This window comes from Rhinolophus hipposideros, assembly GCF_964194185.1.
Source record: "Rhinolophus hipposideros genome assembly, chromosome: 6".
Taxonomy (NCBI): Eukaryota; Metazoa; Chordata; class Mammalia; order Chiroptera; family Rhinolophidae; genus Rhinolophus; species Rhinolophus hipposideros.
This window is the reverse complement of record NC_138052.1, coordinates 77,130,627-77,144,335: the sequence shown is the minus strand read 5'-3', so window position 1 is coordinate 77,144,335 and position 13,709 is coordinate 77,130,627. Positions and strand designations below refer to the sequence as shown.

Sequence of the window (13,709 nt, the reverse complement as noted above, 5' to 3'; positions counted from 1 at the left end):
ACAGAGTGGCAAGCCTAGGCTAACCATTTGTTTAAGAGGTATTTTACATAAGTCATATCAAAATAGCCTGCTGCCTATTCAGTGGATGACATGTCTTCATGGAGGTGAGAGGAATAAGATTCATTAAATGCTCAGGAAGATCGTTCACCCATTTTAAGAGAAGAAGAAAATAAATTAAAAATTATTTTCTTTTTTAGTAGTCTGATTTCTTTCCACCTTTCCTTGGATGCAATAATAGCCATTGAATCTTCTGTATTGCTGAGCCTCCATTCATTCATACCATTGATTAAACATGCTCCATTGATTAAACATGTCTGATTTCTTTCCATCTTTCCTTGGATGCAATAATAGTTGTTGAATCTTCTGTATTGCTGAGCCTCCATTCATTCATTCCATTGATTAAACACACTCCAGGAAACATTCAAGGTAACTCATATTCCTAACTTCCAGCCATAGAATCTATGGCTCGACTCCAAATATTTCACAGTGTAATTTAACTTTTAGAGTATCAAAAAAATAATAATAAATGGAGCCACTTTAAAATGGAAGCTGCAGCTGTCTTGCCAAAGAAACTGCCTTGAACGTCTAATGCCTCAAATCTTTGGAATGTTAAAACAAGGCAAAATAATCTCTGGACTGGGCCTAAAGCAACCTTGTGTCCCAAAGAGCTGTTTGCAAATATAATAAGAAATCAGATATTAGGACTACTGGATTGATGACTATTGAGCTGAACATTAAAAACATTCTTTAGAATAAACATCACAATATTATGTTATCAGCATCAATAACATGCTTTCCTTCTGTTGATGTAATTGTTCTCCTTCCCTTTCTCATAAATACCACTTGCCTTTTTCTCCAAATTGGAACACTACTTGGGGTTCTGCTTGAATCAATGTGTCCCAAATAGCTATTCGTTTGATCTCAAATAAATGCTTGTTGCCTCTTACTTTAAAAGGTCTTTTATAATTAGGTTAACAGCAGCATATACTCTGAAATATTCTGCTAAATCTACCTTATCTGAACTATTAGAGAACACTCAAACTTCAATAATAAGAAAATGAGAGCCCCATCTTCCAAAAAATAATGGGCAAAAGATTTGAACAGACACTTCACCTAAGAAGATGTACAGATGGCAAATAAGCACATAAGAAGCTCCTTAAAATCTTTGGTTATAGGGAAATGCAAGTTAAAACTGCAAGAAGATATCACTACACACCTATTAGGATGTCTAAATTTAAAGAGATTGACCATACCAAGTATTGGCGATGATGAAGAGAAACTGAAACTTGCATACACTGCTGATAGGAATGTAAAATTGCGCAACTGCCTTGGAAAACAGTTTGGCAGGGTTTCTAAAACTTAAAAATACAGCTACCATATTGTCCAACCCTTCCACTCTATGCAAGAAAAATGAAAGCATATATTCATACAAAGATTTGAACATTTGTATGGCAATGTCAACATTAGCTTTATTTGCGAAAGTCAAACACTGGAAAGAACATAAATGTTTATCAGTAAGTATTTAGTTTATATGCTCAATCTTTTAAATGGTAGACATTTTAAAGAAATATAATGAGTGATTGCTTGCTGTTTCTCTCAACAGTGAATAGCTAATAAGCTAATTTTATCTTTCATAATTGTCAGATTATACTCAATGAATATCCAAAGCCTCTTAGGTAAGAGTAAGTTGAGAAATCAATACCTTGCACCTCGTGGTAAGTTACAATAAAAGTAAATCCTAAATCAAAGTCTGCAACACACCAAAAAATCCACTAAAAAAGGGGTTCAAAAATAGTTCAACTATTACTATAAACTTGAACTCTCTCCTTTTCTACATTCTGACTAGCACCTTGCTAGTTTACTCTGAAACTTGCATGACAATATTCTTTTGGTGGGACCAGTTAACATCCTGATTGGACCATACAACAGAATCCTCTGTTAAAAGATGGATGACAACAGAAAAAATGGGGAGTTCTGAATTGCACATGCTGCTCCAAAGGTGGGGATAAAATCTAGCTACCCAGCTTGCTTGGTTCATTAACCACCTTCATGCATGAGTAAAGGTGCCTGTACAAAATGCAGTCAATTCACATTTTCTGAAAATTATGCAATTCATAAGTATTTGTTAATCCCTTGTGTTTATCAAGAATTCTTTAATACGCAGATATAGTTATTTGAAATGTAAGCCAAAGCAGCTAATTAGGGACTTTTAGTTGTTCCCTAACTGGTCTTAGAGTTCATTTTTCTAATTGGGATAGTTCAAACTTAACTTCTCCTTGGGTATAGATAAATAATCTACATATATACATATCACACTGCCACTGCTGAATTATTTTAAAACAAATTATAACTATTTTTTTGCTTATAATACATTTTCTAGACAAAACAAAACATTGTTTTGAATCCTTGTACACTTTATATCTTTATTCACCCCACTCTTCACCCAGAGCCTGTGGCTTCTGGACATTTAGAGATTTTCTATGCTAATCAAAATGTATTTTCTCTGTGCTATAATTTTTCACAGCACTCTATCCTGCTGGTACAAATCTGTTGCATTATCACCTGTTGAAATAACTGGCTTAGTCATATCACCCCCTCACAAATAACAGTTTTCCTTTAATGGGCTTAGCAAAATGGGCAATCTTAGTGACATCCAAGTATCAATGTAAAAATATTGTTCTCAACAATAACATTTCCTAGTGCTTCCCAGTACTACCTGTAACCGATCTAATATGAGAGACTGAAAATTAAAATAATCGGTAGTTTTGTGAGACTGATTAAAATGTACATCATAGATTAGTGATAGGAAAATAAACAAAGGAATGTGACTGATAAGTGTAATGGGAGGAATTCTAAGATGACCCCCAAAATTTCAATTCCCTGAGGTACATGCTCTGTACAATCATCTCTCCTTGGATGTAGACGGATGAGCCTGTTACTTGATTAGATTATGCTATATGACAAAGGCAAAGTGATTTTGCAGATGTGATTAAGGTTCCAAATCAACTGACTTTGAGTTAATCAAAAGGGACATTATCCTGGATGAGCTTGATCAAATCAGGCCATCTGTCAAGAGATTTGAAAGTAGGGAGATTTTTCTGATGGTCTTGAAGAATAAAAAAGTGTCCATGATGGAGCTGCTTATGGAGAGGGCCACGTGGCAAAGACCTGAGAGTGTTCTGGGGGTTGAAAGCGCTCCCCTGCCAACAGCTAGCAAGAAAATGTGGACACCAGTCACAGAGTCACAGGTAAATGAATTCTGCTAGCACCCTAAGGGAGCTTGGAATCACATGTTCCTTTAATAGAGCTTGAAGATGAAGACACAGGCAGCCAACACACTGATTTCAGCCTTATAAGACTCTGAGCAGAAGACCCTGCCAAAACTGCCAGACTCTTGGCGCGTGGAAACTGAGATATTAAACATAAGATGTTTAAAGGCATTAATTCTGTGGTAATTTATTTTGTAGCCATAGAAAATCCATAAACTTCTACAAAGATGAAAACACAGTTCCTGGTAGGTCTCTCTTCCTCAATTGAGAAAATTCCAATTTGGGAATAATGCTCTAACAATATATATCAGGTGACATGACACGCCGCCAACATGAACAAATATTCAAAACCTCCATGTCACCCACCACTGTCCCACCAACAGTTCTCTCAGCTCACTCCTACAGCTTTATGTGGGGAATCACTCATGATCAACTGATGAAGGAGGAAATAATCCAATGCCCAAGCTTTGCTGTCATAAATAGGTCAGCTTGGTATGTGGGTGCAAACTGAAAGTGGAGAGTGACAGTGGCTTTATAGCCTCACTAATGAATGGCCTGGGAAAACAGTGACAGACGAACTCTTCCCACTGAACAGAAGCTTGGGAAATGTACCTGTTTTTCCATTTTCTGTGGGCAGATAAATGCCCCAAACTTAGAATACACAGGAACACATGGCCAGTAGCAAGTGGTCTGGCTGGCTAGTTAGTAGATATACATACAGGAATAGATACAATGGGTAAACATCTTTATATCACATGTACATGCCCACCAGACAGGATTTACAACCAAGAGTCACAAAAATAAACTTGTAGATCAAATGACTTGTCCAGTTGATAAACAGCCTCTACCACCATAATGCTGCCATGCTGGCATATGAATGCAGTGGCCATAGAGGCAAAGACGGTGACAAAATAGAGGCTCAACGACATGCCCTACCTCTTTACAAAGTCTGTGTAGCTGCTGCCACTGCCAAATGCCCAACATGCCAACAATAAAGACCAACGCTGAGCCCCCAATATGGCACATTTCCCTTGAGGAGACCAATTGTCAATGGGTGGCAAGTTGACTACATTGAGCCAGTGATTTACTATGACAGGGATAGACATGCAAGTTGGATATGCGTTTGCCTTTTCTTACAGGGCTTCAGCGAGCACTACCATGGAGCATTTAAGCCATTTTCACAGGATCTTGTATAACATCATATCTGCAAAGAGTACAACTGTGTAGTAAAGAAGGTATGAGAAAAGTCCTGTGTTGCCACCCAGACTCTGCCAGCCCCATGGAACATCGGAACAGTTTGCTGAAGGCACCATTGCAGCACCACCTCAGAAATGCTCCTCTGTGAGCACGGGGACCATCCTCCAGAACGTAACTAACATATGGAATCAAAGAATTGTACATAGCCTTGTCCCCAGTAGAATGCATAGATCTAGGAGAAAAGGGATGACAGCAGGAGTCATTTATACCCTCCGAAAGGGTATAAATGTATACCCTCCCAAAGAGCCACCCTCCCAAAGACCCACCCATTTATACCCTCCCAAAGACCCACGTGGAGAATTTGTGTTTATTGTCCCCACAGGTTAAGCTTCAGCATTAGATAACTTGGACCCCAAAGGATGAAAACTTACACCAGGACTGCAACAAGTGTCTTGTTGAACTCTAAGCTAAGGCTGTTACCTGGGCACTGCGGACCCCTTGAGTTCATGGACCAGCAGATGTGAAGCAGGGTCTTGGGTCCTGTCAGGAGAAAGCAGGAATGTGTTACATTACAGGGACGGGGAGAAATATATTTAGGTGATCCTCTTGGTACTGCTTTCAATTCTCATAGTAAATAGCCAAACGTAGCAAGTATTTGGGTCTGAGAAAGGCATGGTGGTCAGGGATTCAGGTTCTTCTGAATGAAAAAGCTTTCATAGAACATTTTTTATTCCCATTTTCTTTATATTCAGTATAACAGGGCCAATAGCTTTATTAATTTTAATATTACAAACTGTAACATTTTAACTTCTTTTTGCCTTATTATTTTAAGAATTACTAAGCATGGTTATTTAACTCCAGCTCAGATAGATGAGGTACATTCTTTCCTGATAGAAAAAAATAAAATCAAAACAAGAGCAAGGTGTTGTTTGCAATTCATTTTAGAAATTAAATATTTACTGTGTTATAGCTTGAGAGGAAAATACTTTCCAAGAGCAAAATTTTGATCATGACTGCTGATTGATTTTCTTGACCTTTAAGAATACACAGTTTAATTGTCATGACATTTAAGATAACGAAAGGCTTTTGAAGCAATTTTCCGGGGAAAATCAGTACTTTGCTACATAATCTATCTTAGAGTGACCAGTAAATTTTTATCTGTTTAAATTAGATATAATTTAAAAAATACAAACACGTCTAATATATTTGATGTTTAAAATTATATTTCCAACAACAAAAAAAAGGGGGCTCATAAAGCCACTTGAAAGGTTTATTTCTGAATTGTCTTTTTCCTTCCTCTTGTTGAAAGGAAAATAGTAGAGAGTTAAGGTTTGAAAATGATTTTCTAATCATTTGGTTCAGCTCCCTCATTTTTTAGAGAAAGAACTTAGAAAGTTTATTTGAGTTACCTAGGGTCATGCTGCTAATTACTGCCATAACTCCCAACTAACATGTGTCAAAATCTATTGTAAAATGTTCTCTGTCTCAATGTTCTTGGAATAATTATAGTCAGTGTTTATTTTTTCCATATTTCTTGATGACAAATTTCTTGCTTTTATTCGTGTACCTGTGTTTCAATATCTAAGTAAATCGAAGTAGTCTGCATTTTTATTCCCTAAAAAATATTTCCCAGATATAACACAAGTATTTAAAAAGGCTTGCTTTATATGTGCCTATCTAATATTAAAATTTAAAAGAATCATCATATATAAAAAAGGTTATTCACCCAATGCCTGCTTTTTTGTAACTCACAGTAAGTTTAGACTTTCTTTCCATATATTTTACATAAGAATGCTGCTCCTCAGGATACCTCAGGATCATGTAGGATACCAGTGTTAGCAGTTCAAAAAAGAAAAGATATTTAAATTTTTCAGAGTTTATTTGATCAAGTAGCTATTCGAAGAGGGCAGCACCAAAGTGAAACCAGCACTAAAAGTGGTTAGGGGTGCTGCTGAGACAGGCATTCAGGGAGAGAATTTTACAGAGAAAAGGTGGAAGCAAAGTAAGAAAATTATTGATTGGCTGTTGCTTAAAGCCTGGTTGACTGGGATTGATGTCCTTAGGTTTGGATTTTATAATCTTGAGGCATTCACAGACTTATATTTTGGTTTGCTGATATAGGTCGCCCTGGCATTAGAGCCACATCAGTCTAATGGTCTCCTTGTTTAATAATTAACAGTATGAATGTAAATAGTTCCTATTGAAACTCTTGTTTTGTTTAGATTTTGATATCTCTTAAGTCTTGGAAAGGTTTTGCTAGACACAAGGGGTTTTTTATTGTTGTTTTTAATTCTTACTAAAATTATTAGTGATTCAATGGAGTTTGCTAATGGTTAGAAAGTTTCTAATAACCTACTACTGCCAATTTTTCTCCCCGGGTTTCATTTGACCTTCCCTCTTTTTCTTTGGAGTTATATAAAATCTAATACCTTTAATTTATTAGAGTTTGATAGGTTTTAAAAAAACTTAGTAGCTATAAAATAGAATAACTTGATATTATTTTAAATTTTGATTATTCTTCACCCTACCCCTTTCCTGTCAGAATTTCTCTCCATTATCTTTTCATCACAGATGTAATGGGTGTTTTGAAAAATATGAGATATTTGTGATGCAGTGCTTCTATTTGACATTTTTTTCAATGCTTTACAATTGAATTTTATTTTCATTACCTTTTTTTAACATACTGACACTAATGGCATTTATGTACTTACTGCTTATTGTATGGTATACATTTCATAATGTTTTCCACAAATGGAGCCAGAAAGCAAATTACTTTTGTATGATTTATTGCTATTGATATGGGTGCTACAAGCTTCAAAATAAGTACAGTTTGATTTATATTGATATTTGCAAATGGTTTATCTGGCCATTATAGGAGAGGTTTCTGTGTGGGTCATAAAAGACATTCTCTCTGCTGCAGCTTATTAATATCTGTGCTAATAAAAGCACTTTGCATTTATGTGACATATTTCTGTTGGGAATTTGAGCACTTTTCCTGTGATCAGTGTCAGAGAACTTCACTGCCTCCAGCTGAGAGCACCTCAATTACTAAATTATGTATAATTTCATGTAGGACACCATATATTTTATTTTCAGCATGCTTTAAGAACACTCCAATATGAAATATAGTTACTTGAAAATGTAATGTTTGAAACTTGGGCATAAGTAGCTTCAGTGTTAATCAAGTAGATTGAAGTAATAACACAGTACCCACTACTTATTCATTAGAGACTAAAACTTGCCACATTCTTTGAGAAAACACGTTAAAAAGCCTTAGCTCAACAAAGTAGTTTGGAGGCAGAGTTATTCGTTTTCTCTGCTGGTCACTCAGGAATGTGTTCATTTTTTAACTTTTTGCAGGCCTCCCTTTACCTTATTTCGCACCATTTCTTTTTTAAAATACCCCCAACTCAATCATAAACTTGATTATCAAAAAGGACTTTGGGGGACAAATAAATTTTATGCCTTGATATTAAATTCTGTGTACAATGACTCTCATGCTATCTGTCTTTATAAATCAGCATAAAAAGCATAAGAAGGATTTCATCAAGATTTTCCTAATTCGTGAAAGGACTGATGGTGTTTATTTTTAATTTTGCAGAAACCTGTACTTAGAAATGAATCTATTTAACTAAAATCTTGCATCAAAGCTTGATGTTATGTTCAGAAATGAAAAGTATCATGGATAGCTAAAATAATTTATAGTGACAGAAAAAGTCCTAAGCACATCCTCTATTATCACTAAGAGAATCATTTAAAAACCTTGAAAATAGACTCCAACCTGAAGTCATCACCTACATCCAGTCATGAATTTGTAAAAGCTCATTTGTAGCATACTCTTCCAACCCCCCCCCCGCCCCCCCCCCCCAACCTTGAGAACTTCAGAATCCCTGACCCTCCTGCTCTGAATCCTTAGCTGAAATCTGGTTGCCGGGATCTTCGATGGGGATTCCCAATCATTTTTGACTTTTTAGAATTGTGCCATGAGCCAAACATTTTCCAATTTCTCTGCATCTGGAGCTCTCATCTGTATGTTTAATTTTCTAAATAGAAGTCTTTTGTGTGAAAACGATATGTTAATTAGATAAACTTGCTTACATGGATCTATCATTTCTATATTGTGATTTGTAGGTGATAAATTTACATTTAAAAGTGATTAGTGTTTGCAAAACACATTAATCTAATGGTTTCCAAATTTTTATTTTAATAAAATGTTATTTTTCACCACTTTCAAAGAAAACATTTCTTCTCTATTATTCAAAACAGGTAAAAGTGGAAATGCTCTGGAGAGTAGAGAAAGGTGACAACCCCACTCTGTGACTTGCTGTTTGAGATGGCACAAAGGTGCTTTTCAGAAGCCCCCAGTGCTCTATAGAAAACAGTCTTCAAATCATCTCCTTAATCTAATGTAATCACTAATGTGGGAAATTTTAGAAACAGACTTAAAATAACCTCTTTTTAAGTATACCCTGAGCACATGTCATGACTATAAAGCTGAAAAGATGAACATATTTGTAATGATTTCATGAAGAGCCTGAATTCACACAGATATTTTCTGTGGAATGATTTTCTGCTTAAATGCTCAAAAATATTGTAAATTAGAGAATTCATTGGGTTAAAATTTGGTCAAATTGCAGTCATAGAGTGCTGAGTCTCATATCTTGGAAAATTATAAAATGCCTTCTTGTTTTTCTCTTTCTCTGCCTCTTCCCATTGTCTATTGCACTGGTAAAAAATTCATCATGAAGAACTAATTAAAATTATTAAAACAACTTAATTATGTTTAGCATATAATTTATCACTTTGAATTTAAAGAAAATAAATATATAAAAAGAAATAGAAGATGTAACAATATCAAGAGTATTGTTAGAAACTCTGAAATCTCCTCAGATATTCCTGATAGAATATTTGCAGTTCATTTTTTTTTGCTTTTGGTGTTTACAGATGATTGTCATTCTTAGAATAAACCAGCTGCCAGCTATTTTGCAGAATGGAAAGAGGAAGCAAGATGCATTAGAGAAATGAATCAATGTTGCTCTGAGGCAACAGTGCTAATGTGTTAAGAGCCCATATTTTATAAAAACTGTTGAATGTTAATAATATTACTAACACTACAAGAGTTTTCTAGTTTCTGACCGCCAGACTATAAGATAATAAATTCTATTGTTTTAAGCCACTAAATGTATGGTAATTCATTATAGAAGCAATAGGAAACTAATAGACTTAGCCACTTAAATCAGGGCAAATTAACACAGTGTAGAAACAAAATCTGGTCAGTTCTTTTTTAACTGATTTTATCAATTAAGAAGTGACCTGATTTTGTTAACAAGGAACAGAGAAGAAGAATACTGAGAGAAGAATGGATTCATCAGCAGGATTATTACTTTGTTTACTGTGCTTATCAAGGCTGTGGGACATTTCTAAACCTATGGGCCCACAGCCCCACAATGCTCTCTGCGCACTTATTGGTAGAGAAGGGAGAACAAACGTACTCACATTTGTCCATTGTCTACCTCATTAATTGTTTGGATGGCTTTTCTGCTTTTGCATAAATAATAAAAGGGTTAACCAAGTGTGGGGACAGAGTCTCAGAGAGGTTTCCAGGCTCTCCGCCTTACATGGAAAGGTGCTGCCTCGGTTATTAGCTGGCCATCAGCTGTAATCAGATGGCCATCCACTGTGGCTGAGTGGCCATCAGCTTTTACCGGTCAGCCATTAGTCATGAATATGACTACGCTAAGGGGTTATTTGTTGGTAGAGAAGTGGTAGGCAGATTGTGGCTAGCAAGTGAGGTTGGTTGGCAGAGAAGCAGGTGGCGGATTGCACATCGTGTGGATCCTGCTTCCTGTGTCTCCAACCCAGCCACCAGCAAGAATATAGTGGTATGACTCCCCTATCTGTGGCTCCGTGGGTGTTCCTTTTTGGCCTCACCATGTCCTGCGTTCTTGTGCGGGGAGCGGGAGCTGAGTCTCCTGTATGACACCAAGTTACTAATATTTGAAGCTCAATAGCAGGATCTAAATTATAGTTTTTGGTCGTCTTAACTCACATTTTTGCTTTTCCCCAGTTTATTGAATATTTAGGTCATGCTGAGCTGGGTTGGTAATTTGCCTTTTCTCCTCACAATCATATCTCTTGGACATATTCCTTACCTTCCCCAAATCTTAGCTTCCTCATCTATAATAGGGGGAGGTAGAGCCATTTCATGCTCGGTAGAAACTATTTCAAAATATGTGCTCAGTAATAAAAGAGGAGTCTTTTTCCTTCATCAGTGAAATCGATTGCCTTAGTAACCTGTTGATTTAAGGCTCTACACGTTACTATAGTAAAAGCATTATCATATTTAGCTCAGCTTCCTGCAATGTCAAAAGTATTAGATATGAAGACAGATACCTGTTCGACCTCGACAAGTTTCCTTAAGCATTTTGAGCAACACTTCTCTCATCAATAATATGGAGATAATGGGAAACGTGAAAATAGCATGACCACTTTCTAGCAAACCATAGGTGTTCAGTAAGTGTCAGTTTCTTCTCTTTTTAAAAAAATAATGAACTTTAAAATTGTGGCAGGATATATTACTTTGAAAGGTCACATGAAAATTAACACTGTGTTTTGTTTCACTTAATGAACAGCCATCACTAACAAAATAAAGAAACAATATCTTAGAACAGAAATTTTTGATTCTCTGAATTCTGATAATGACCATGACCGATAAATAGGATTTTACTCAATGCATTCTCACTTTAAATGCATAAGTAAACTATTTCACAGTTCATGAAATGCAGTCATTAAAAAAAAATTCTTAGAATTTTAGCATTCACTTATAACATTTAATCTATGCTGGCACTATACTTCCCCCTCTCCTCCCAGAAATATAATAAGCAGATCAGGGAAGGAAATAGGGGGAAGACAGTCTGTAGGGTCCTCATCTGAACTGAAACCTGGTCTGATCTGAAAAACAAATTCTTGCCTTGATTTATCACCTCTGACAAACTTTGCCAATCCCATAAGATCCCCACATGGAAACCAATCTTAATACTTGAGCCCAAACATCAAAACCTGTTAAATAGCTACTTTGTACTAGACTATGTCATAGTGTGGTCTCACTTATTGCAATAGGTAATAAACACAATCACTTAATCAACAGGTTATTTTCTTCTTTTGGGGTAGTTGGCATTCATTTTGATAATCCAAATGACTCTAAGTGAAGGATGGTGGGCTGCGATCTCCTAAACTAAATGATTGCAGTGAAGAAGAGGTTAGTGGAGGGGAGGATATGAAAGAAAGACTGTTGAAAGAGGGAAGAAAAAATGCATCTGGTGAAAGCTATATCTATTTTTGATGTTTTTTCAAACCTCTTCTATGGTATAGGAAAGAAGTGGATGCTGGGTGACTTCACCTTACAACAAAATGCCCTGACTAACCAACGGGAGAAAAGCAGCCTCAATTCTTTGCAAACAATATAATTGTTTAACTCTTACTTTCAGTAAATCCCTCTAACCTTAGCAATCAGAAAACTTCATATTTTCTCTTTTCTAGCTCTCTGGTGGAAATGACACTTGTATTTTCACAATATAATACATTAAAGGTATCTTTCAATTTTTTCCTTTCTCAGGAAGCTGCACATTTTTTTATGGAATAGGAGGAACAAAGAGTGACTTTTTTCAGCTTTACCCAGTATTTTTTCCCCCAGGGATTTATGTCATGTATCGATCTGAAAGAACTGGAGATGGCTTAGAAAATAAAATATAGTATGAAAGAAGATATATAAGGCTAAAGCAAATAAATGAATTAACATGCTTGTGGGTTAAGGAGATTTAAAGTATTTGGTGCTAAGTTTGACTCCAGTCTTTCTGATAGTTACTAGAAACAAGAGAAACATAATGGGCTGTACAGCTTTTATAGTCAATGATGCAGCAGACATATTCATATCTCAAATTGGACTTTTTTTTTTTTTTTAGCATGAATCTCAGGGAAGAATTTAATGTAAGGCCCTTGTTTGCAAAGGAAGAACATTGAGCTATGTATGAATAGCTTGGCAAACACTGAAGGGAGAAAAGATCTGGCAAGTAAATAAAACTCTATGCAGTGACTGACAGTACCAAGACAGAAACTTGATTCAAACAGAAAAGAACATGTCTATGTATTTTGATCACATTGCTAATACATAAAGAGCTTGGGTTTTTTAATTGTTGTTAATCAAACACAATGTTCTTCCAGCTAGTCACTTTATGTTATTCTTTGTTCTCCAATTGGTTCTTAATTTTGATTATTTAATCATGAGGCTGATAAGAACATCTTTATTACTAATGAATGGAGTATAGAACATTCAAGTGGCTTGTTCATGGTTAGATAAGAGCAAAGCAAATCAGAATTTTCTGATTCCCAATGTAGGACTTGGTTTCTTAGCAACACTTCCTTCTGGGTGCTGGTTCAATTATCCAGTTTCTTTACTAGGAATAATACCACTTCCAGAAGCACGCTTCTTGCTACCAAATTAAGAATTGTCAAGTGGGGCAGCGGGGTGGCCCAATGGTTGCAGTGAGGTGCTCATAATACCAAGGTCACCGGTTCAAGTCCCACATGGGCCAGTGAGCTGCTCCCTCCACAATTAGATTGAAAACAATGACTTGGAGCTGAGCTGCGCTCCCCGTCACCACAACTAGATTGAAAAAAACAACGACTTGACATCCTGGAAAAACACACTGTTCCCAAATATTACCCCCCCCCCAAAAAAAAATTGTCAAGTGGAAGTATTTATTACAAGATCTCCTTATCAGATGCAAAAAAAAAAATTAAAAAAATAGTTTTGATGTTCCTTGACATAAAAGCAGGATTACCAATGTCTTTTCTCCTCCCTGCCTCCACCCTATCAAAAAATATGGAATTGTAGAACCCAAAGAAACATTCTTGAGGAATGGAAACCAATTAAATATGTAAGAGAGAACTAGAAGCTGAGAAAGACTTGCTAATTAGTTAAGAGCACAGACTCAACAATTCTGGAAGATTTTGACCTGATATAACAGTTTAAAAATCAGACAGATATACAGTAGCATTTGACAACTATATGAAACCATCAATATATACATATTAATTTGTTTTAATATTTGATTACATGCAAATATTTAAATATGGATAAACAGTTTTTATCCAATTTTTTTAAATCAAAAAGTTCAATAATATTAGAAATATATCTTACCAATGAGTATTCTGTTTTGATCTAAGATTGATATTATTGATCCC

At 35.8% G+C, this 13,709-nt stretch overlaps 1 pseudogene across 1 annotated transcript in view; it reads right to left on the bottom strand.

Annotated features, from left to right (window-relative positions):
• Nucleotides 1-13,709, bottom strand: part of LOC308498570 (developmental pluripotency-associated protein 2-like) — a 133,202-nt pseudogene that overhangs the window by 55,965 nt on the left and 63,528 nt on the right. Inside the window, exon 3 of the transcript XR_013995430.1 lies at nucleotides 4,947-5,006. The product of XR_013995430.1 is annotated as a developmental pluripotency-associated protein 2-like (transcript). The remainder of the gene's footprint in view (nucleotides 1-4,946; nucleotides 5,007-13,709) is intronic.